Raw genomic sequence first — 22,208 nt, forward strand, 5'->3', positions numbered from 1 at the left:
GGGGTTACTATTATAAAAAAAATATTTTTCACTTTAAAGCATCAGTGTCATTACTTAACTACGTTATGTCTGAATGCTTTAAGGACTACACTCATCCATGGCCAATCCATTCAGTGTGTGACGCCTGGACTCGTAACCGGCGTGAAATCACAGAGCTTTGAAATCTTCACGTAGTCACTCACGTGACTCCGAAGTAAAATAGTAAGATTAAACAAGAACTTACCAGTTTGAAGTTTGATCTTGATTTTATGAGGAGTTACGATGAGCGATTACGTGCCCAGCGCTCCCTCCCTCATATTATCAAGGTCATATGGAAGTTCTAGTTTCTTCACAATCTTACTATTCTCAGGTCTTCTTTTTTATCTGTGATTTTACACCGCTGCTTTGAAGATTGACGCGCACGCAGACGGACGGCCCTTCTTCACGTAATCGCTCATCGTAACTCCTCAAAAAATCAAGATCAAACTTCAAACCGGTAAGTTCTCATTTAATCTTACTATTGTGGCACATTTTCTTGTCAAATATTCCATCATACATGCTGCCCACATTACCATGGCTGATGAAGGCAAGCATGCCATATGCCTTCCTACCACCTGCCTATCTACTTGTGTTGCCATTTTATGGGAGCAATGGACTTGCACCCCAAGATCGCCATGCACAATACATCAATGCTCTGAGGGACCTGCCACTTATTGTATACTTTCCTCTTAAATTTGACCTTCCAAAGATCTCCACCTCACTTCAATAATACTGGTACCCAAATAGAGTAAAGGTGACGTGCTTCAATGATACTGACCTGTGGCACTAATGTCCGTGTTGGTGAAGTACTTTGTGAACTTGGACATATCGCATATCAACTCCAACCTTAGCCATAACAGTTCAATTTTATTACCGCCATAACAGATCAGCAGGGGATTGTTTTAGTTTTAGATTTTAGTTTAGATATACAGCACAGAAACAGGACCTTCAGCCCACCAGGTCCGTGCTGACCAGCGATCCCCATACTAAGATTATTCTACACACACTGGGGACAAATTATATATACACCAAGCCAATTAACCGACATACCTGTACGCCATAGGAGTGTGGGAGGAAACCAAAGATCTTGGAGAAAACCTGTGCAGGTCACGGGGAGAAGGTACAGACAGCACCCATAGTGAGGATCGAACCCGGGTCTCTGGCGCTGCAGGCGCTGTAAGGCAGCAATTCTACCACTGCGCCACCGTGCCGCCCGTGTGATTTTGTGATGATGCTCGCTTTCCACTCTGCACCGGACCACTTGGACCATAAATACACATAGCTTAGGCTGTTGTTCATTAGCCACAGTTCAGCCTTCAATGCCCTCCATACATCATCCACACATCCATACATCATCCCCTCCATACATGTTACTTCTAACTAAACTCCATCTGCCATTTCTCCGCCCATATCTGTAACTGGGCTATGTCCTGCAGAATCATTTGACAACCTTCCTCACAATCCACAACTCTGCCAAATGTGTCAGCTGCAATTTACAAATGAGCCAACCTACATCTTTGTTCAAATCGTTGTCATATATTACAAACAAAAGAAGTCTCAATATTGACCCTTGCAATACACCACTGATTACATATCCCCAATCAGAAGAAGACCAATTCCCTCCATGGCCAAGCTTGTTCTGAATACAAGCTACCAAGCCTCCATGGATCTCATGCGCATTCATCTTCTGGATTAGCAAAGCATAAGGGACCATGTCGAAAACTTCACTGACATTCAATGAGACAACATCCATTTCCCAACCATCATCAATCATCATCGTCACCCTCAAAAATGAATCCAATCAAGTTTGTAACGGAGGATTCTCCCTGCATTAAGCCATGCTGACTATTCCTAACAGGTCTATGCTTATCGAGATGCAAGCAGATCTGCTCACTAAGAATCTTTTGCAATAATTTCTATCACCAATATAAGGCCTTTCATTTCCTGCTTTGACTCTACCACCCTACTTAAACAGAGGAACAACTTTGGCTGTTCTTCAGTCATCCGGTACCTGTCCTGCGCTGAAAAGGATGCAAAGGTCTCTGTCAAGGTCCCGGCTGGGTAGCGGGTTCTTGCCAGGCAACCCGCTATCCAGCCAACCCGCTATCCATGCGAGTATCTGCCCTTTGATACCGTGGGCCCTCATCTTCCTTAGCAGCCTCACGTGTGGCACATTATCAAAGGTTTTCTGAAAAATTAGGTATTCAACTGATTCTCCTCTATCTGTTCTGCTATGTACTTCTTCAAAGAATTCCAGCAGATTTGTCAGGCATGATCTCCCATTCGCAAAACCATGCTGACTGCCCTATTTTATCATGAACTTCAAAGTACTCCATAACGTCATCCTTTATAATGGTCTCTAAAATCTTACCAACCACCGGTCAGACTAACCGGCCTATAGTTCCCACTATTCAGTTTTGCTCCCTTCTTGTTTGGAATCACTATAGTCCATATAGACTTTTGCATTTTCAAAGCAACAAACACTTTTGCATTTTCAAACCAAAAACAACTTTTGCATTTTCAAACTGCATTTTCATACTACATTTTCAAACCACATTAAGGGCACTCACAGTGTAGTAGATATGTGTTCAGTGTTAATCACAGCTCAGACTGAGAGATGTGACCCTCTCCCTCCCACATCTTGCAGAAACTGACTGAGGCACTCAACACTTCCGTTTTTTTTAGTCCCTCCCTTCTCCCACTGGAAGGGGCGTGGCCTTCATGGCGTGATTGAGAGGAGAGAGAATCTCAACATTATTTAAACATTAATAAGTCTTTTATTTTTCATCGATGGGAAAAATCCTCTTGTCCTGCCCAGCGGAGGGGGACTCTGAGTAAGATGGCCAAAAATCACAGCCATAAGTGGTAGCGTTTTTTTTCTAAAATCAATATGCATTGCAAACAGGAAGTGGTCAAGATGACACTTTTGGTAATATAGATAAGAGATACATGGTGGTGGGATGGTTGTCAATCAAATGGCTGCTTTGCCTAAATGATGTTGGGTTTCAACCTGAAAAGTTACCCATTCCTTCTCTCCAGAGATGCTATCTCTCCCGTTGAGCTACTCCAGCATTTTATATCTATCTTTGGTGTAAACCAGCATCTGCAGTTCATTCCTATACATTGGGTTTCTATTTGCTCACCCTGGAAAGTACTCTAGTGAAACTCATCATTTGTGCCTTGCTGGAAAGATTCTGAGGTATCTGAAGGTGTCAAACTTGCATCTTAATGCGTATAATGTATCCGAGGCACCAGGTTCTTCTGTTCACTTTAGTAGATAAGTTCATTTCAAATTGAAGAATCAAAATCTTCACCGATTCACTCAATATTCATAAGCTGCTGCCATATGGATTGTCTGGGCTTATATTCACTGGCATTTAGAAAGATGAGAGGATATCTTATAGAAACATATTACATTTTTAAGGATTGGACAGGCTAGATGCAGAAAAAATATTCCCGATGTTGGGGGAGTCCAGAACAAGTGGTCACAGTTTAATAATAAGGGGTGGACCATTTAGGACTGAGATGAGGAAAAACCTTTTCAGCCAGAGAGTTGTGAATCTGTGGAATTATCTGCCACAGAAGGCAGTGGAGGCCGATTCACTGGATGTTTTCAAGAGAGAGTTAGATATAGCTCTTAGGGCTAACGGAATCAAGGGGTATGGGGAAAAAGCAGGAAAGGGTCACTGGTTTTGGATTATCAGCCATGATCATATTGAATGGCGATGCTGGATTGAAGGGCCGAATGGCCGAATGGCCTACTCCTGCACCTATTTTCTATGTTTCAATATCAATAACTGCTAGATGTAAAAATGAACTCATAGAAACTGATCAAACATTTCCATCACAAATATTTGAATCTACAAGCAGAATACAAGCAGTATCTGTATCATGACTGGAAGGCTTGGATAGAGTGGATGCGGAGAGGATGTTTCCACTAGTGGGAGAGTCCATAATTAGAGGCCATAGCCTCGGAATTAAAGGATGTTCCTTCAGAAAGGAGATGAGGAGCAATTTCTTCAGTCAGGGTAGTAAATCTGTAGCATTCATTGCCACAGAAGGCTGGGGAGGCCATCAATTGATATTTTTAAGGCAGAGATAGATCGATTCTTGATTAGTACGGGTGTCAGTAGTTATGGGGAGAAGGCAGGAGAATGGGGTTGAGAGGGAGAGATAGATTAGCGATGATTGAATGGCGGAGTAGACTTGATGGGCCAAATGGCCTAATCCTGCTCCTATCACTTGTGACCTTGTGAATTTATGAATGGATTCAGTGTTGCATGTTGTTATATGGGAGGCCTACCACTAGATGGAGGGCAAGGACAGTTCTGCAAAGCACTGGCCTCTCAATTCCATTGCACTTAAAATAATTCCTGAAATGGTCGTAGCACATTAATGACATGTTCATTGTCATGGGCTCGTATCATTCATACACAATAGCAAGTTGTCAAGCGTCTCCCTCCACTTTCTCAATCTGTTTCCATCACTGGAGCCAGACTATCGACAGATATCTACTGCAAACCCGCAGACCTCCTTGTCATTGAATTTAAGGACAGCCTTGGACTTGTGTGTCAATGAAGCTATGGGTATAGAGAGAGCAGAGCAGGGGACTGAACATAATGCCCTGAGATGTCCCTGCACTGATAGTCAACAAGGAGGAGGTGTTGTAAATAACATTGGCTATGTTTTTTTTTAATTTACACTAACAGACCCTATAGCCCACAATTTATGTGCCAAACATGATACATGTACATGTGTGGGAAGGAACTGCAGATGCTGGTTTAAACCGAAGATAGAAACAAAATGCTGGAGTAATTTAACGGGACAGGCAGCATTTCTGGAGAGAAGGAATGGGTGACATTTCGGGTCGAGACCTTCTTCAGACTGATACATGTACATCATATCTCTGTGTAAGAAAAAAAATGGTAGATGCTGGTTTAAATCAAAGGTAGACACAAAATGCTGGAGTAACTCAGCGGGTGAGGCAACATTCTTGAAGAGAAGGAATGGGTGACGTTTCAGGTCGAGACCATTCTTCAGACTGATGCATTTTGTGTCTGTACATCTTATCTCTGTTTGCTTTGTTGTCACATTCTCCTAGCTAACAAATGATCTATTCTACATTTTTCTTGAAACCATCCCCTCAGTCTGAAAAAGAGTCATGTCCCAAAATGTCACCCATCCCTTCTCTCCAGAGATGCTGCCTGTACCTCTGGATTACTCCAGCATTTTGTGTCTTTGTTCGGTTTAAACCAGCAACATGCAAACGTATATTGTTGGTCTTCCTTGATTACATTTCATACCTTGCCTCTTACAAGTATGCCACCGCTTACTCTCAATTTCTCTGTCTCTGCCGCATCTGCTCCCTAGATGGGGGTCTCCCTTTAAGGACGTATAATATGTCCTTCAGTTTAGTTTAGTTTAGTTTAGAGATACATTTTATGGTTGTCACATTTTACAGAACCTGGTTATTATATGGCAGGTTCGTTGGTTATTATATGGCAGGTTCGTTGGTTATTATATGGCAGGTTCGTTTTTATCATTTAAAAATAAATTGGATAGTTATATGGATGGGAAAGGAATGGAGGGTTATGGTCTGAGCGCAGGTATATGGGACTAGGGGAGATTATGTGTTCGGCACGGACTAGAGGGGTCGAGATGGCCTGTTTCCGTGCTGTAATTGTTATATGGTTATATGGTTATACAGTGCGAGAAAAGGCCCTTTGGCCCATCTTGTTCATGCTGACCTGTGATCACCCATACCATGGTTCTATCCTACACACCAGGGACAAATTACATTATCTAATTAACCTGCCAACCTGCGCGTCTTTGGAATGTGGGAAGAAAACGGTGCACCTGGAGAAAACCTATGCGGTCACAGGGAGAACAGCCAAACTCCTTATAGACAGAGTACGTAGTGAGGATGGAACCCCGGTCTCTGGTGCTGTGAGGCAGCGATTCCACCGCATCTGCCATTGCGCTCTCTTTCTTCACTAAATATGCTTTCCCCCACTGTTAAGAATAAAGGGTAAGCCATTTAGAACGGAGATGAGGAAACACTTTTTCACACAGTGTTGTGAGTGTGGAATTCTCTGCCTCAGAGGGCAGTGGAGGCCGGTTCTCTGGATACTTTCAAGAGAGAGCTAGAGGGCTCTTAAAGATAGCGGAGTCAGTGGATATGGGGAGAAGGCAGGCACGGGGTACTGATTGTGGATGATCAGCCATGATCACATTGAATGGCGGTGCTGGCTCGAAGGGCCGAATGGCCTACTCCTGCACCTATGGTCTATTGTCCATTGTGTCTTCTTCATATCCCACAATCCTGCTCTCACTCCCCTTACCCCCAGACAGAACAAGGATAGTGTTCCGTGTAGGAAGGAACTGCAGATGATGGACTGGCTGCTCTGGGCCAGGGACTGGGTGCGTGATCAAGTTATTGGTTGCGAATCAGCGTGTAGTATTTGAGATAGACACCAAATGCTGGAGTAACTCAGCAGGACAGGCTGCATCTCTGGAGAGAAGTATTGGGCGACGCTTCGAGTAGAGACTCTACTTCATCCTGGAGATAAGGGAGAGGGAAACTGGAGATATAGAAACATAGAAACATAGAAATTAGGTGCAGGAGTAGGCCATTCGGCCCTTCGAGCCTGCACCGCCATTCAATATGATCATGGCTGATCATCCAACTCAGTATCCCGTACCTGCCTTCTCTCCATACCCTCTGATCCCCTTAGCCACAAGGGCCACATCTAACTCCCTCTTAAATATAGCCAATGAACTGGCCTCGACTTCCCTCTGTGGCAGGGAGTTCCAGAGATTCACCACTCTCTGTGTGAAAAAAGTTCTTCTCATCTCGGTTTTAAAGGATTTCCCCCTTATCCTTAAGCTGTGACCCCTTGTCCTGGACTTCCCCAACATCGGGAGCAATCTTCCTGCATCTAGCCTGTCCAACCCCTTAAGAATTTTGTAAGTTTCTATAAAATCCCCTCTCAATCTCCTAAATTCTAGAGAGTATAAACCAAGTCTATCCAGTCTTTCTTCATAAGACAGTCCTGACATCCCAGGAATCAGTCTGGTGAACCTTCTCTGCACTCCCTCTATGGCAATAATGTCCTTCCTCAGATTTGGAGACCAAAACTGTACGCAATACTCCAGGTGTGGTCTCACCAAGACCCTGTACAACTGCAGTAGAACCTCCCTGCTCCTATACTCAAATCCTTTTGCTATGAAAGCTAACATACCATTCGCAATGGATGTGTACAAAGAGATGGTTAGGTGTGAAAATGACAGAACAAAGCAGACGATGTTCTAGGAAATGTAGATTGGTTCATTGTTGGCCGAGAAAAGGTGACAACGAGGCATACAAACAGTAAAATTAATTTGGAGGACAGTTAAACTTGTTGGAGAACTAGGATAGGGGAGGGATGGAGAGAGAGGGAAAGCAAGGGTTACTTGAAGTTAGAGAAATCACATTTCATACCATTGGATTGTAAGCTGCCCAATCGAAGTGTGAGGTGCTGTTCCTCCAGTGTATGTTTGGCCTCACCCTGACAGTGGAGGAGGCCCAGGATAGAAAGCTCAGTGTGGGAATGGGAGGAGGAGTAAAGGTGATTAGCAACCGGGATATGTGAGGATTTGAGAAGCAGGATTGAGGCCTCTAGTGGTGGGGATCTCAGCAAGGTATGTGCTTTGTGAGATGAGCTTGAGAATTTTGTAGTGCAACTGCATGCATCAGGTGGAGACCGGAGCCTCCTTATCAGAGCTAGGTGACCCTCAGCAATTGCAGGGCTCACTTGTGTCAAAAATAATTTGCAAACCTTCAAGAAGACAGCAAGGGATCGGGACAGGTAGAGTGCCTAAAAAATGCTCAGAGTCCTCTTCATGTGTTATAATAATTCTGTGCTTTAAAGAAGGTTGAAACTGAGCATGTGTAACTGACACCATATAATCATATAACCATATAACAATTACAGCACCGAAACAGGCCATCTCGGCCCTACAAGTCTGTGCCGAACAATTATTTTCCCCTAACCCCATCTACCTGCACTCAGACCATAACCCTCCATTCGTTTCACATCCATATACCTATCCAATTTATTTTTAAATGATAAAATCGAACCTGCCTCCACCACTTCCACTGGAAGCTCATTCCACACAGCTACCACTCCCTGAGTAAAGAAGTTCCCCCTCATGTTACCCCTAAACTTCTGTTCCTTAATTCTGAAGTCATCCTCTTGTTTAAATCTTCCCTACTCTCAATGGGAAAAGCTTGTCCACGTCAACTCTGTTTATCCCTCTCATCATTTTAAAGACCTTTATCAAGTCCCCCCTTAACCTTCTGCGCTCCAGAGAATAAAGACCTAACTTATTCAACCTTTCTCTGTAACTTAGTTGCTGAAGCCCAGGCAACATTCTAGTAAATCTCCTCTGTACTCTCTCTGTTTTGTTGACATCCTTCCTATACTTGGGTGACCAAAATTGTACACCATACTCCAGAATTGGTCTTAACAATGCCTTGTACAATTTTAACATTACATCCCAACTTCTATACTCAATGCTCTGATTTATAAAGGCTAGCACACCAAAAGCTTTCTTTGCCACCCTATCTACATGAGATTCCACCTACAGGGAACTATGCACAGTTATTCCTAGATCCCTCTGTTAAACTGCATTCCTCAATTCATTACCATTTACCATGTACGTCCTATTTTGATTTGTCCTGCCAAGATGTAGCACCTCACACTTATCAGCATTAAACTCCATCTGCCATCTTTCAACCCATTCTTCCAGATGGCCTAAATCTCTCTGTAGACTTCGGAAATCTACTTCATTATCCACAACACCACCTATCTTAGTATCATCTGCATACTTACTAATCCAATTTACCACACCTTCATCCAGATCATTGATGTACATGACAAACAACAGTGGACCCAACACAGATCCATGAGGCACCCCACTAGTCACCTGCCTCCATCCTGACAAACAGCCATCCACCATTACTCTCTGGCGTCTCCCATTCAGCCACTGTTGAATCCATCTTGCTACTCCTGCGTTTATACCCAACAATTGAACCTTCTTAACCAACCTTCCATGAGGAACCTTGTCAAAGGCCTTACTAAAGTCCATATAGACAACATCCACTGCTTTACCCTCATCAATTTCCCTAGTAACCTCTTCAAAAAATTCAAGAAGATTAGTCAAACATGACCTTCCAGGCACAAATTCAAGTTGACCGTTCCTAATCAGACCCTGTGTATCCAGATGCTTATATATATTATCTCTAAGTATCTTTTCCATTAATTTGCCCACCACTGAAGTCAAACTAACAGGTTTATAATTGATAGGTTTACTCTTAGAACCCTTTTTAAACACTGCGGTCTACTTTGGTCAGATTCTGTTCTCTGTTGCCAAAGTACAAATTGCAATCGTAAAACAATAAAATAAGGTAGAAAGGGTAACAGGACATTTGCTTATCTGTAATGGGGTGGAATTGGGCTGTGTTTACTGTGCTGTGTCGGAAGTGCATGGTTTATAATTGTTATAAGACTATTTGGAAGAAGGAAAAATGCTAAAGTGCCTGCTACAGTAAACAACATATCAAAGGGAAATTCTGTATATGTAGATTAACCTTTGTTCTTTGAGCAAACTCCTACATTGCTCCCAGTTATCACTGTATTCAGCATTCTTAAATAAAATATTAATTGTCTTCTTTAACATTAGTGAGATCAAAAAATGCAAACAACTTCTGGGGATTGGAAATGCAATCCCGTGTGATAGGTGGTTGGGTGCGAAAGGATGTGTTTGTGCAGGATAGTGTAGACGAGATTCAACAAGATGTTGCCTGGATTGGAGGACTTTAGTCACATGGAGAGATTGGAGAGTCTGGGATTCCTTTCCCTGGAGAAAAGGAAGGTGAGGGTGACCTAACAGAGGTCTGTAAAATTATGTGTGATATTGATAGGATGGATAATCCTGCAATCAAAAATAAGAGGACAAAAATAGACACAAAATGCTGGAGTAACTCAACATGACAGGCAGCATCTCTGTAGAGAAGGAATGGGTGACGTTTCAGGTCGAGACCCTTCTTCAGTCTGAAGCAGCTAGTCTGAAGTAGGGTCTTGACCCAAAACGTCACCCATTCCTTCTCTCCTGAGATGCTGCCTGTCCCGCTGAGTTGCTCCAGCTTTATGTATCTACAGTTTAACCTTGCATTTGCCGTTCCTTCCTACATAAGAGGACATAGTTTAAGGGCAAGAGGAAGAGGTTTTAAAGGGGATTTGTGGATTTTATGGAAAGTGAGTGTGATTGTTATCTGCAACTTGCTGTAAAGGAGCTGATGGATGATGAAGTCAGATATGATCACTATGTTTAATAGACATTTAGATAGGTACTTGGATAAGTAAGAGATAAAAGGAAATGGATCTAATGCAGAAAAATAGCAGGTGAGCAAAAAGATTAGCATGGGCCTGGTGGGCTGAAACATCAATTGGCGCATTGGAATTCTGTCACTCTGTGACTGACCTCTATTCGAGGGCTAGATGATAAATCACCTTGAAGGAAAATAGCAAAAAACTTTGGAAATACCAACAATATCCCTGGAAAAAAAGTAGAAATTTACATTTCATATCAAAGCCCGTTCATCACTGCCAGTAGAGCCAGGTAAAAAAAAGTTTTCAATTGCAGAGGTGGTTGAGATACGAATAGACGTGAGAAAGAGTATCTGTGTTTGGGAGTTGCTGGGGATTGTCCCTAGTTGTCCTGCCAAGTGGGTCAATAGGAACAATTAATTGACTTAGACAAAGAAGCTTAATGTGTTGCAAACAGCAGAGCTATGAGACATGTCTGTAGGTAGGCGATACTGATGGAGAGCAAAACAGCCAATATCACAGATCGATGATATTCTGCAGAAATTGCTGTTTTCAATGCAGACAATGACAGTGAGTTAGCGGAAATTAAAGAATTCAATATTGAGTCCAGAAGGCTGCAGTGCTCAGAAAGTTGAGGACATGTTCCTTAACCTTGCATTGGGTTTTGTTGTTAGGATGTAGGAGGCCACAGACAGATAGATCAGAGCTAGGACAACCTTTCCTTTCTCTCTCCCCCTCCTACCGCAAGGCAAACCCTCCATGTATTTATGGCATCAATATTATAACGGCAGTACCTGGACAAAGTAGACTGGAGACACAAGAAATGTCAAATCTTGATCAAAAATAAACTGTAGAGGAACCAAATGGGCCAGGCAGCATCTGTGGAGGGAATAGAGATGACGGCACAGTTGTGCAGTGGTAGAGTTGTGGCCTTACAGCGCCAGAGACCTGGGTTCGCTCCTGACCATGGGTGCTGTCTGTACGGAGTTTGTACATTCTCTTTGTGGGTTTTATCTGGGTGCTCCAGTTACCATTAACATTCTAAAGATGGCAGGTTTATAGGTGAATTAGCTTCTGTAAATTATCCTCAGTGTGTAGGATAGGGTACGGATGATCATTGATCAGTGCGGTTGTCTGAAGAAGGGTCTCGACCCAAAACGTCTCCTATTCCTTCGCTCCATAGATGCTGCCTCACCCGCTGAGTTTCTCCAGCATTTATATCTACCATTGATCAGTGCGGACTCGGTGGGCTCAAGGGCATATTTCCACGCAATATCTCTAAACTATACTAAACTAAACTAAACGATGTTTCAGTTCAGGAGCCTTCAGCAGATTGAATGGAGTATGGACAAGAATGATGGAAAATAAATGTGGGGGTGTGCAAAAGCCTAGCAAGTGATGGGTGGATACAGGTGAGGGTGGGGGAGGATTGTTGGGAGATTAAAAGTGGATTGGGGGCAGGTAAATTTACATTTTAGGCCATCAGTCTGAAGAAAGATCCTGACCAGTAAGGCTGTCAGTCCATTCTCTTCACAGATGCTGCATGACCTGCCGAATTCCTCCGGTACTTTGTGTTTTACCTTTCATAAAGCAATTGGATAAATATGTAAAGTGGAAAAGCTGGTGGCCGACTAGGAAAAGGGGAGATGCAGCGAGACCTGGGTGTCATGGTACACCAGTCATTGAAAGTGGGCATGCAGGTGCAGCAGGCAGTGAAGAAAGCGAATGGTATGTTAGCTTTCATAGCAAAAGGATTTGAGTATAGGAGCAGGGAGGTTCTACTGCAGTTGTACAGGGTCTTGGTGAGACCACACCTGGAGCATTGCGTACAGTTTTGGTCTCCAAATCTGAGGAAGGACATTATTGCCATAGAGGGAGTGCAGAGAAGGTTCACCAGACTGATTCCTGGGATGTCAGGACTGTCTTATGAAGAAAGACTGGATAGACTTGGTTTATACTCTCTAGAATTTAGGAGATTGAGAGGGGATCTTATAGAAACTTACAAAATTCTTAAGGGGTTGGACAGGCTAGATGCAGGAAGATTGCTCCCAATGTTGGGGAAGTCCAGGACAAGGGGTCACAGCTTAAGGATAAGGGGGAAATCCTTTAAAACCGAGATGAGAAGAACTTTTTTCACACAGAGAGTGGTGAATCTCTGGAACTCCCTGCCACTACCCGAGGGTAGTCGAGGCCAGTTCATTGGCTATATTTAAGAGGGAGTTAGATGTGGCCCTTGTGGCTAAGGGGATCAGAGGGTATGGAGAGAAGGCAGGTACGGGATACTGAGTTGGATGATCAGCCATGATCATATTGAATGGCGGTGCAGGCTCGAAGGGCCGAATGGCCTACTCCTGCACCTAATTTCTATGTTTCTATGTTTTCTATGTTTCATAATGTTGTATTCAAGCAGATTTTAGGCTTTGATCCAATCCCTAAAGTGGGTACTAGCTTCAGTGGAAAAAATCAGAGGCCATCATAAATGTGTAAGAAGGAACTGCAGATGCTGGTTTAAATCGAAGACACAAATCGAAGATCGAAGACACAAAAAGCTGGAGTAACTCAGCAGGACAGCCAGCATCTCTTGAGAGAAGGAATGGGTGACGTTTCAGGTCGAGACCCTTCTTCAGACTATCGTAAATGTTCTGGTACTTTGGGTTTGCCTTATTTCTGAGTGTGTAAAGACACCTTAGGGCATTCAAGGTTCAATAGTGTTCAATAGTACTCAATAATTCTTTATTTGTCATATACAACTGCACAGTGAAATTTATTTTGCATATTTTACACATGCGGGAGCCGCCATTATTGGTGTCATTATACAAAGTCCAAAGTCCGGTCGACCCGGGCGCTCAATGTACTGGAGTAGTTCCTGCTAACAGTCATCCCTCTCCTCTCCTAACCAGCCCATCTTTGTGTCCCGGGGTCACCTCCTGCAGCCTAGGTTTGCGCGCAGGAGGCATCACCCTCCTACCAGCCCTTGCTTCTCGCACCCGCTTCATCATCTATGTGATTTAGTTTAGTTTAGTTTAATTTAGAGGTACAGCGCGGAGACAGGTCCTTCGGCCCACCGAGCCCGCACCGACCAGCGATCCCCACATTAATGACTAACTAAGAAACATTGATTTTTCTTTGAACAGATTCTACCCCAAGGCCATCACCACTCTGAACTCTGCACTCAACACACAGCCCCCATAAGGCAATATTTTGTACTGCCACAACATTATACTGTGAAATATTGCACATTCTCACTTGATGTTTTCTTGCCGTTTTTGTTGTTTCCATTATCGTTATTATTTATCTATTATGTTGGAGCTCCGCTTGGGCAGTGCACCTGACATTTTGTTGTATGTATTTACAATGACAGTAAAGTGTATTATTATTATTATTATTATTATTATTATTATTATTATTATTATTATTATTATTATTATTATTATTATTATTATTATTATTATTATTATTATTATTATTATTAATATTATTATTATTATTATTACACATTAGGGACAATTTACACTTACACCAAGCCAATTAACCTACAGACCTGTGTGTCTTTGGAGTGTGGTAGGAAACCGAAGATCTTGGAAAAACCCCACACGGTCACGGGGAGAACATACAAACTCCATACAGACAGCACCCGTAGTCTGGATCGAACCCGGGTCTCTGCCATTGTAGATAGACAATAGGTGCAGGAGTAGGCCATTCGGCCCTTCGAGCCAGCACCGCCATTCAATGTGATCATGGCTGATCATCCCCAATCAGTACCCCGTTCCTGCCTTCTCCCCATATCCCCTGACTCCGCTATCTTTCAGAGCCCTATCTGGCTCTCTCTTGAAAGTGTCCAGAGAACCGGCCTCCACCACCCTCTGAGGCAGAGAATTCGACAGACTCACAACTCTCTGTGAGAAAAAGTATTTCCTCATCTCCGTTCTAAATGGCTTACCCCTTATTCTTAAACTGTGGCCCCTGATTCTGGACTCACCCAACATCGGGAACATGTTTCCTGCCTCTAGCGTGTCCAAACCCTTAACAATCTTATATGTTTCAATAAGATACCCTCTCATCCTTCTAAAGTCCAAAGTGTACACACCCAGCTGCTCCATTCTCTCAGCATATGACAGTCCCGCCATCCCGGGAATTAACCTTGTAAACCTACGCTGCACCCCCTCAATAGCAAGAATGTCCTTCCTCAAATTAGGGGACTAAAACTGCACAAAATACTCCAGGTGTGGTCTCACTAGGGCCCTGTACAACTGCAGAAGGACCTCTTTGCTCCTGTAAATGCAGTAAGGCAGCAACTCTACTGCTGCGCCACCGTGCTGCTCTTAGAACACCACTCTGCTGGACCAGTTGTAGTTGCACAGTGTCAAACAATGGCAAAGTCATCAACTTAAAGCAATTCCAGTCAGCATTTTGCCTCTCTGCAAATTTGCGTGACTAATTCCCAGATGTTACAATGACTAAAAATGCATGATGGTGGTCTACTGCTGAAAAGAGCTTTAACTTAAGGTAATGCATGTTGATGTATTCTTCAACGCATCACAATTTCAATCAATTCTTACAATTTGAATATTTTCAAATCATTGCCTCGATAACTGACAATCGATTGACAATGTATGGCCACTTTATAAGGAAAAAGGAGGATTAATAGTAAGATTAAACGAGAACTTACCAGTTTGAAGTTTGATCGTTATTTTATGAGGAGTAACGTTGAGGGAATACGTGAAGAACCCCGCCAGGACGCATGCGTGTCATTCTTCAAACCAGCGGTGTGAAATCACAGATAACTGTAATGACTAAACATAGTAAGATTAGTGAAGAGATACCAATTGAGTATATGATCAAGGGTGGGAGCGGAGGGCACGTAATCCCTCATCGTAACTCCTCATAAAATAACGATCAAACTTCAAACTGGTAAGTTCTCGTTTAATCTTACTATTTTACTTCGGAGTCACGTGAGTGACTACGTGAAGATTTTAAAGCTCTGTGATTTCATGCCGTGGAAACGAGTCCATGCATCACATCTGCCTTGATTATGGGGAGAATAGAGTTAACATCATTAGACATCAATATGATATTGAAACCCAACGATAAAAATATTAACACCAATTATTGCCCCTATTTATGGGGTAAATTATATTACAGAACTTAAATTTGTTTCTGCAAATAGTCCAGGTTCAATGACTGGATTGTTATAAAGTCATTGGAAAGTTTCCTCCGTTGACCATCCTGCTCTCTTGAGGATTTGGTCCATAGGAACATCCAACTTCATAGCTGCCGATGTAGCTGCAGCCCTGGTGGAGTGAGATTTAAAAATGCTAGTGTCTACTCCAGCCTTTATTAGGACCTGTTTTAGCCATCTAGAGATGGTCTGGACTGTCACTGTTTTGAGTGGCTGTTTGTAGCTGATTAAAGTGACATTTCTTCCCTCTGATGATCTTAGTATACTCCATATATAATAGTAAGTGTGTTACAATACAGAGACAACCATCTGTCGGGTAGGCCCTGAATTCTGTTTTTAGGCCTGCTGACCCCTGTCTGTTCTGTTTGACTATTTCATTGATGTGAAAAGTTAAATTTCCAGATTAAATAATCATGTTGTCCAACCTTTGTTTCTGTAGTGACTGGACCTTTTGTGCCGTGGCCAAGGCCATCAGCATGACTGTTTTCATAGTCAGTTTCTGTAGGAACAGAGCTGTAGCTGGAGACCAATTTCTTAACATGGTCAGTACAATGCTCACATCCCATATTTGGGAGTACCTGGTTCTTGGGGGATTAATATTAAAATGCCCCTCATGAGTTTGGTTACCAGGGTGTGTCCCAACAGAATGCCGCTCTGTTCCTTGCCACAGGTATGTTGGCCGAGCACTTCTGGCACAGTTGATGGCACTATGACTGAGCATCTCATCGTAATGGAGACTTGCCAGGAATTCCAGAACAGACGGGATGTTCATAGATCTGTGGGTGATGTTTATTGTTGTGACAGTACTTCCCATTTCTTGATGACACCAAGTACTGATTTTTTGGTGGACTGTCTGTGGCCGGCTGAAATAATTCCACTGTTTGGTCCGTCAGTCCCAGGTGTAGTAGAGATGCTTTCAACTCTATAAATTAATAGGCTTATATAATTATGACATGGGTAACTCCCCTTGTTGCGGGAAGAACCAGTAAATTAGGTCTATGATGGATGGTGATGCATGGTTCTAAAACCATGTCGATATCACATGGTTGAGTAGGCCAATCGGGTACTATCAAAATACCAGACGCGGAGTCTACTGTTTATTCCTAAATACCCGACTGATGAGGCAGAAGGAGGGAATGCATAAATAATCCCCCAATGCAGCGAAAATGCATCTGTAGCCACTGCCCCAGGTTCTGGTTCCCAAGAACCTAATTCGATAACTGGTGAGAGCATGGATGTGAATAGGTCGTTATCTGGTGTTCCATATCGTGCTGTAATTCCAGCAATGCATTTTAAAAAAAATTTTTTTATCCAACATCCATACAGTGTTTTCATAGACTTAGCGTGACCTGTTGTCTGCCACTAAATTCAGTTTACCTGGTAAGTTGGTAGCTGATATCCAAATATCTTTCTGGATACATTATTGCCAAATTGTGTTGGCCAGATAGTCACATGATGTCGATATGTTTCCACTCATATGGTTGACATATGCTACCACGGTGGTGTAGTCAATTAGTAGTCTAACATACTGGTGATATAACCCAGAACAATATGACTTAAAGCCATGGAATGCACTCAACTTTCCCAGGTATTTATGCCCAGCGTTTGTAATGATGCCTCCTGTGCATTCCAACTCCCCCACAGCTGGAGATGGAATTGGTAGCATCCCATCCAAGTGCCCATCAGTATGTAGTTCCATAGACGGGTAGCTGTTAATGTTTGGATTGGAACAATGCCTAATGTTATGTTTCCACCATTTTAGTACCATGGTGGCCTCTGTTGGTAGCTTCTTTGGTCTGTCAGAATGACCCCCATAATATTTGAGTGCACGCATGTTTGCGCTCAGTAATTTGATAATGTAAAGGTCCGATTTATGTGGCTGGAACACAGCCACTATAATGCCAATTATTCTACTACCAATCTGATGGATGGTTTAGTTTACTGCAAGCCTCCATTAAGGCTGTAACCTTTTCTTACGGCAAAGTCACTGACATGTGAGCTGAGTTAAGAATGAAACCGCAGATGATCCATTGTGTTAAATACATCTGTGGTCACCTCTAATGGGTACTGTATAGTAAGCATTTTTTAATACAATGCTTGCCATGTAGTAACCTAGGATCAATACCTTTGCAGTAACAAAGGTTCCCATCTAGTAATGAATATAAAGTACAAAAGTATTCAAATTAGTCAAATCTATGATGATGTGGCAACCACCATCTATTTTATGATAAAGATTTTTGGACACGAATTCCTGTGATTCGTGTTGGATGTCCTCCATTAGTCCTTTTTTATTTGGGCACTGTAGTTCAGTATGCGCTTTTGATTATTTCTTTGCCTGTAAGCATGAACATTCAGTTCGGTACATGCTGAACTGGAGGATTATATTTTGAATAATTCTATGGTATAACCCTATACGTCTTCCTCCATGGTTACTATTAGTAGGTTTGTTACTTTTTCGGCATCCTCCGTGGACGTTGAGGTGCCGGTGTCTGGATCTGTAGTTGGGTCTGTGTTGAGGGTTAGCGCATTCCCCAGGAAGTCGTTTTTAGACGTTGCTTTAATGAGCCCCAGGGTTTCCCTCTATGTCAAGGTCTTTACCTGTTTAGATAAGTTGCCTCCAAATTTTAATATTGGTGGTATGGAGGTTCCAGGTTTGCATAGGCCTGCAAATTAGGGTCTAAAGCCGGTTGGATGGTACTTCTTCCTAATGCTGTTTACTCGTATTGATAGTTTGCAAAATAAGGCCAGTGCATCTTGGTGATCTAGTGTCATGTCTTTTTTGTTTATTGTGCAGGCGAAACCCGTAATACCCGCTGTTAGGACTTTTGGAACTTTCTTTCGTTTCAAGTCCCTGCCCTGCCATGTTTTCAAATACACTGGTTGACACTGGGAACATTCAGTGTTTTGCAGTTCCCTGATGGTAAGTGTCTTCCAATAGGTTTTCTGCACCCCATGTGCACTAGGGGTATGTTCTGCACCCCTGTTCAAGTTCAGCCCAGAATTGACCCCCTATACTCCCCTCTGATGAGGGAGAACACTGTGCAGCCCTACAAGAGGTACTGCTGTAGGACTTACTAGCTGCCCCCTGTGACCAGTCTCCATCTCCCGGAGCCTGCTACTTACCTGCTCCAACAGCCGCTCCAGTTGGCTCCGATGCTCTCGGGCACCCAACCAGCTCCAATGCACATGGTCACTGGCCGTCGCGGCTGCTCCTGAAGCCGCTACTCCTGAGGCCGCTCCTGCTCCAGTTCCTGCAGCCACTCCAGCCGGCTCCAATGCTCACGGGCACTGGCCGTCGCGGCTGCTCCTGAAGCCGCTCCTGCTCCAGCTCCTGCAGTCAGCCCAGGATTGACCCTCGGTGTTCCCCTCTGATGAGGGAGAAACACTGTGCAGCCCTACAAGAGGTACTGCTGTGGGGCTTACTAACTGCCCACTGTGGCTAGCCTCCATCTCCCGGTGCCTGCCACTTTGGGGTATTTCCTCCTGCAGCCGTTCCAACTGGCTCTTATGCTCATGGGCACTGGCCGTCGCGGCTGCTTGAAGCTGGTCCTCCTGCAGCCGCTCCAACCGGCTCCAATGCTCATGGGCACTGGCCGTCGCGGCTGCTTTGTTCCCTGCTCCCAGCCGCTCCAACCGGCCCCAATGCGCACGGGTACTGGCCGCTCGCGGCTATTCAGAGTCGGACTACTCGGAGTCAACGACCCTGTTAGTTTTTGCTTCGGTCTCCCGCCTGGCTTGGCCGGTGCAGGAGCGAAGTCGGGCACAGCTGTTCCCATTACGGGAGATTGGCGTGCCTTTGGCTGCTGCTGCCGGCTGCCCGCAACTCCGGGGTTCTCCCCCGCCAGCTTTTCCGCAGCCTTCGTGGATCTGGTCCATGTCTCCACCTGAAAGGTAAGTGGAAGGAACGCAGAGTCGCCTTACCTGCTGTTCCCGGCTTTCAAATCTTGCCGCTAAGGGAACGTCGTTCCCCCTACTGTGACTCGTTGCAATGCGTGTAGCGATATGACATGCATGCGTCCTGGCGGGGTTCTTCACGTAGTCACTCACGTGACTCCGAAGTAAAATAGCTAACTAAGAAACATTGACTTTTCTTTAAATGTTGTCATAAGCATAAACTCGAACAACTTGCCATAGGCATCAATGTTCAGACACTGTTAACTGATCTTTGCAATGGAAAGACATGATATACCTATGAATGTGGTGGGTTGCATAAGGTATAATCCGAGGAAATATGTTAATTTGTATAAGCAGAACTATTGCTGCCATTATGATTATATAGTTACAATAACAAGCTTACTGTATAAATAGTAATCACCAAGAAATGATGTTAGTAGCTCAAAGCCTCTAAATTCTGAACATAGCTGGGCAGAATTACATAGAGCATACAAACATAGAACAATGCAGTGTAGGAACAGGCCTTTCAGCCCATGATGTTTGTTAAAGTTATCCCAATTGCCTGCACGTAGTCTATACTCATTTCATCCCCTGCCTGTTTTCACATCTGTCTAAATACCTCTTAAACATTGCTATCATGTCTGTTCTATGCACCACCACTCTGTGTAAAAGACTTGCCTTTCAATTCTCCTTTAAATGTCCTCTTCTCACCTTTAAGCTACTTGATGTTCCTACCCTGAGAAAAATAAATCTGGCAATCCACCCGATCCATGCCTCTCATAATTTTCTAAACTTCCATCAGCCCCTCTGCCTCTCATACTCCAGAGAAAACAATTCAAGTTCCTCTAACCTCTCCTTACAGCCAATGCTATAGCTCAAAGCCTGGTGAACCTCTTCTGTATCCTCTCCAAAGCCTCCACCACCATTATGGAAGGCAGTGACCAGAACTGCATTCAATACTCCAAATGGGGCCATATTAAAGTTTTATACAGCTGTGCATGAATTTCCGACTTCTATGCTCAGTGCCCTGAATGATGCAGCCGTATAGTGTATTTATCACTCTAACTACTTGTACACTGTACACTTTCTTTACTACTCTATTTAATAATGTAGCCACTTTCAGGGTGCTATGAAATTACATCCTAAGAACCCTCTGTATATCAATGCTGCTGAGAATGAATAGTATTTTTGATCCAAACTACACCAGTTCAAGAAGTGGCTTGCCTCCAATATCTGAAGGTCAACAGTAGATGGGCCATGCATGCTGACCTTGTCATGAAGCCCTTGTCCCATCAAATCTATATAATTAGAAGTCTCATCTTGACCATTTCCTGTCTGCCCTGTATATTGATTTTAGAAAAAATGCTACCATATATCGCTATGATTTTTGGCCATCCTACTCACAGTTCTTCTCCGCTGAGAAGGCCCTGAGCATTTTTCCCATCGATGAAAAATAAAAAAGTGATGAGTGTTTAAAAAACCTTGAGATCCTCTCGCCTGTCAATCACCACGATGAAGGCAACTCTGCTTCCGGTGGGGGGGGGGGGGGTCAGGATTATAAAACCCCAGATGCCTGGATGTCTCAGTCACTCTGCAAGATCGCGAGGGAGAGGCCACAAATCTCATTCTAAGCTGTGAATCAACTGAACTCTGGGTCTGCAATATACTTGCAATAAATGGTTTGTTAGCCCTTAATGACAATGCCATGAGTTGTTTCGCCTGCTGCCCTGGCTGTGCTTGAAACTGCAATGCTTTATTAGGTCCGACAGTGTTTGGAAGGAATAAATGCTTTATTAGGTCCGATTGTGTTTGGTTTAAAAGTCCCGCTCATTTCGTGACTTCCGCTTAGTGGACAGGTCGAGCTGATTATGTAAAGGGGTGGGGGGGGGGGGGGTGGTGGGGGGGGGGGGGGGTGTGGGGGGGGGTGTGTGTGTGTGTGTGTGTGTGTGTGTGTGTGTGTGTGCGTGTGTGCGTGTGTGCGTGTGTGCGTGTGTGCGTGTGTGCATGTGTGCGTGTGTGCGTGGGTGCGTGGGTGCGTGGGTGCGTGCGTGCGTGCGTGCGTGCGTGCGTGCGTGTGTGTGTGTTCTCAGTGACTGAGATGCCAGCCCAAGAATTCATTCGGCCCATACTAGCCCTTTGGGGGGGGTGTGTGTGTGTGCGCGCGTGCGTGCGCGTGTGTGGCCTCAGTGACTGAGATGCCAGCCCAAGAATTCATTCGGCCCATACTAGCCCTTTGGCCCACAACACCATGCAAGCGCTCCAGAAAGCCCCCCCCCCCCCCACTGGCCAGCAATATTGGAATTGGTGGGGAGGTGGAATATTGCATTGGGGGACCAGCCCTCCAGTGTGAAGCTCGGATCCAACAGGCCCCACTTAGTCAAGTAACCAATAAACGAAACATGATGTTGGAAATTGAATATAACAGCACGCTAACAAAGAACTATGAGCACAACATGTATAATTGATCAACGAAAAGTAACGTTTAAGGGAAGCCTAGTTTGACAGATGCACAGTCTCTTGCCCAGAGTAGGTGAATTGAGAACCAGAGGACATAGGTTTAAGGTGAAGGGGAACAGATTTAATAGGAATATGAGGGATAACCTTTTCACGCAAAGGGCGGTGGGTGTATGGAACAAGCTGCCAGAGGAGGTAGGTGAGGCTGGGATTGCAGAACAGACCAGTGAGAGGTTAAAGATGTCTGTGTCAGCTGATCAGCACAGGTCTTGAGGACGGGGCCAAAGACTCCA

Source organism: Amblyraja radiata, chromosome 6 (genome assembly GCF_010909765.2).
Source record: "Amblyraja radiata isolate CabotCenter1 chromosome 6, sAmbRad1.1.pri, whole genome shotgun sequence".
NCBI classification, from domain to species: Eukaryota; Metazoa; Chordata; class Chondrichthyes; order Rajiformes; family Rajidae; genus Amblyraja; species Amblyraja radiata.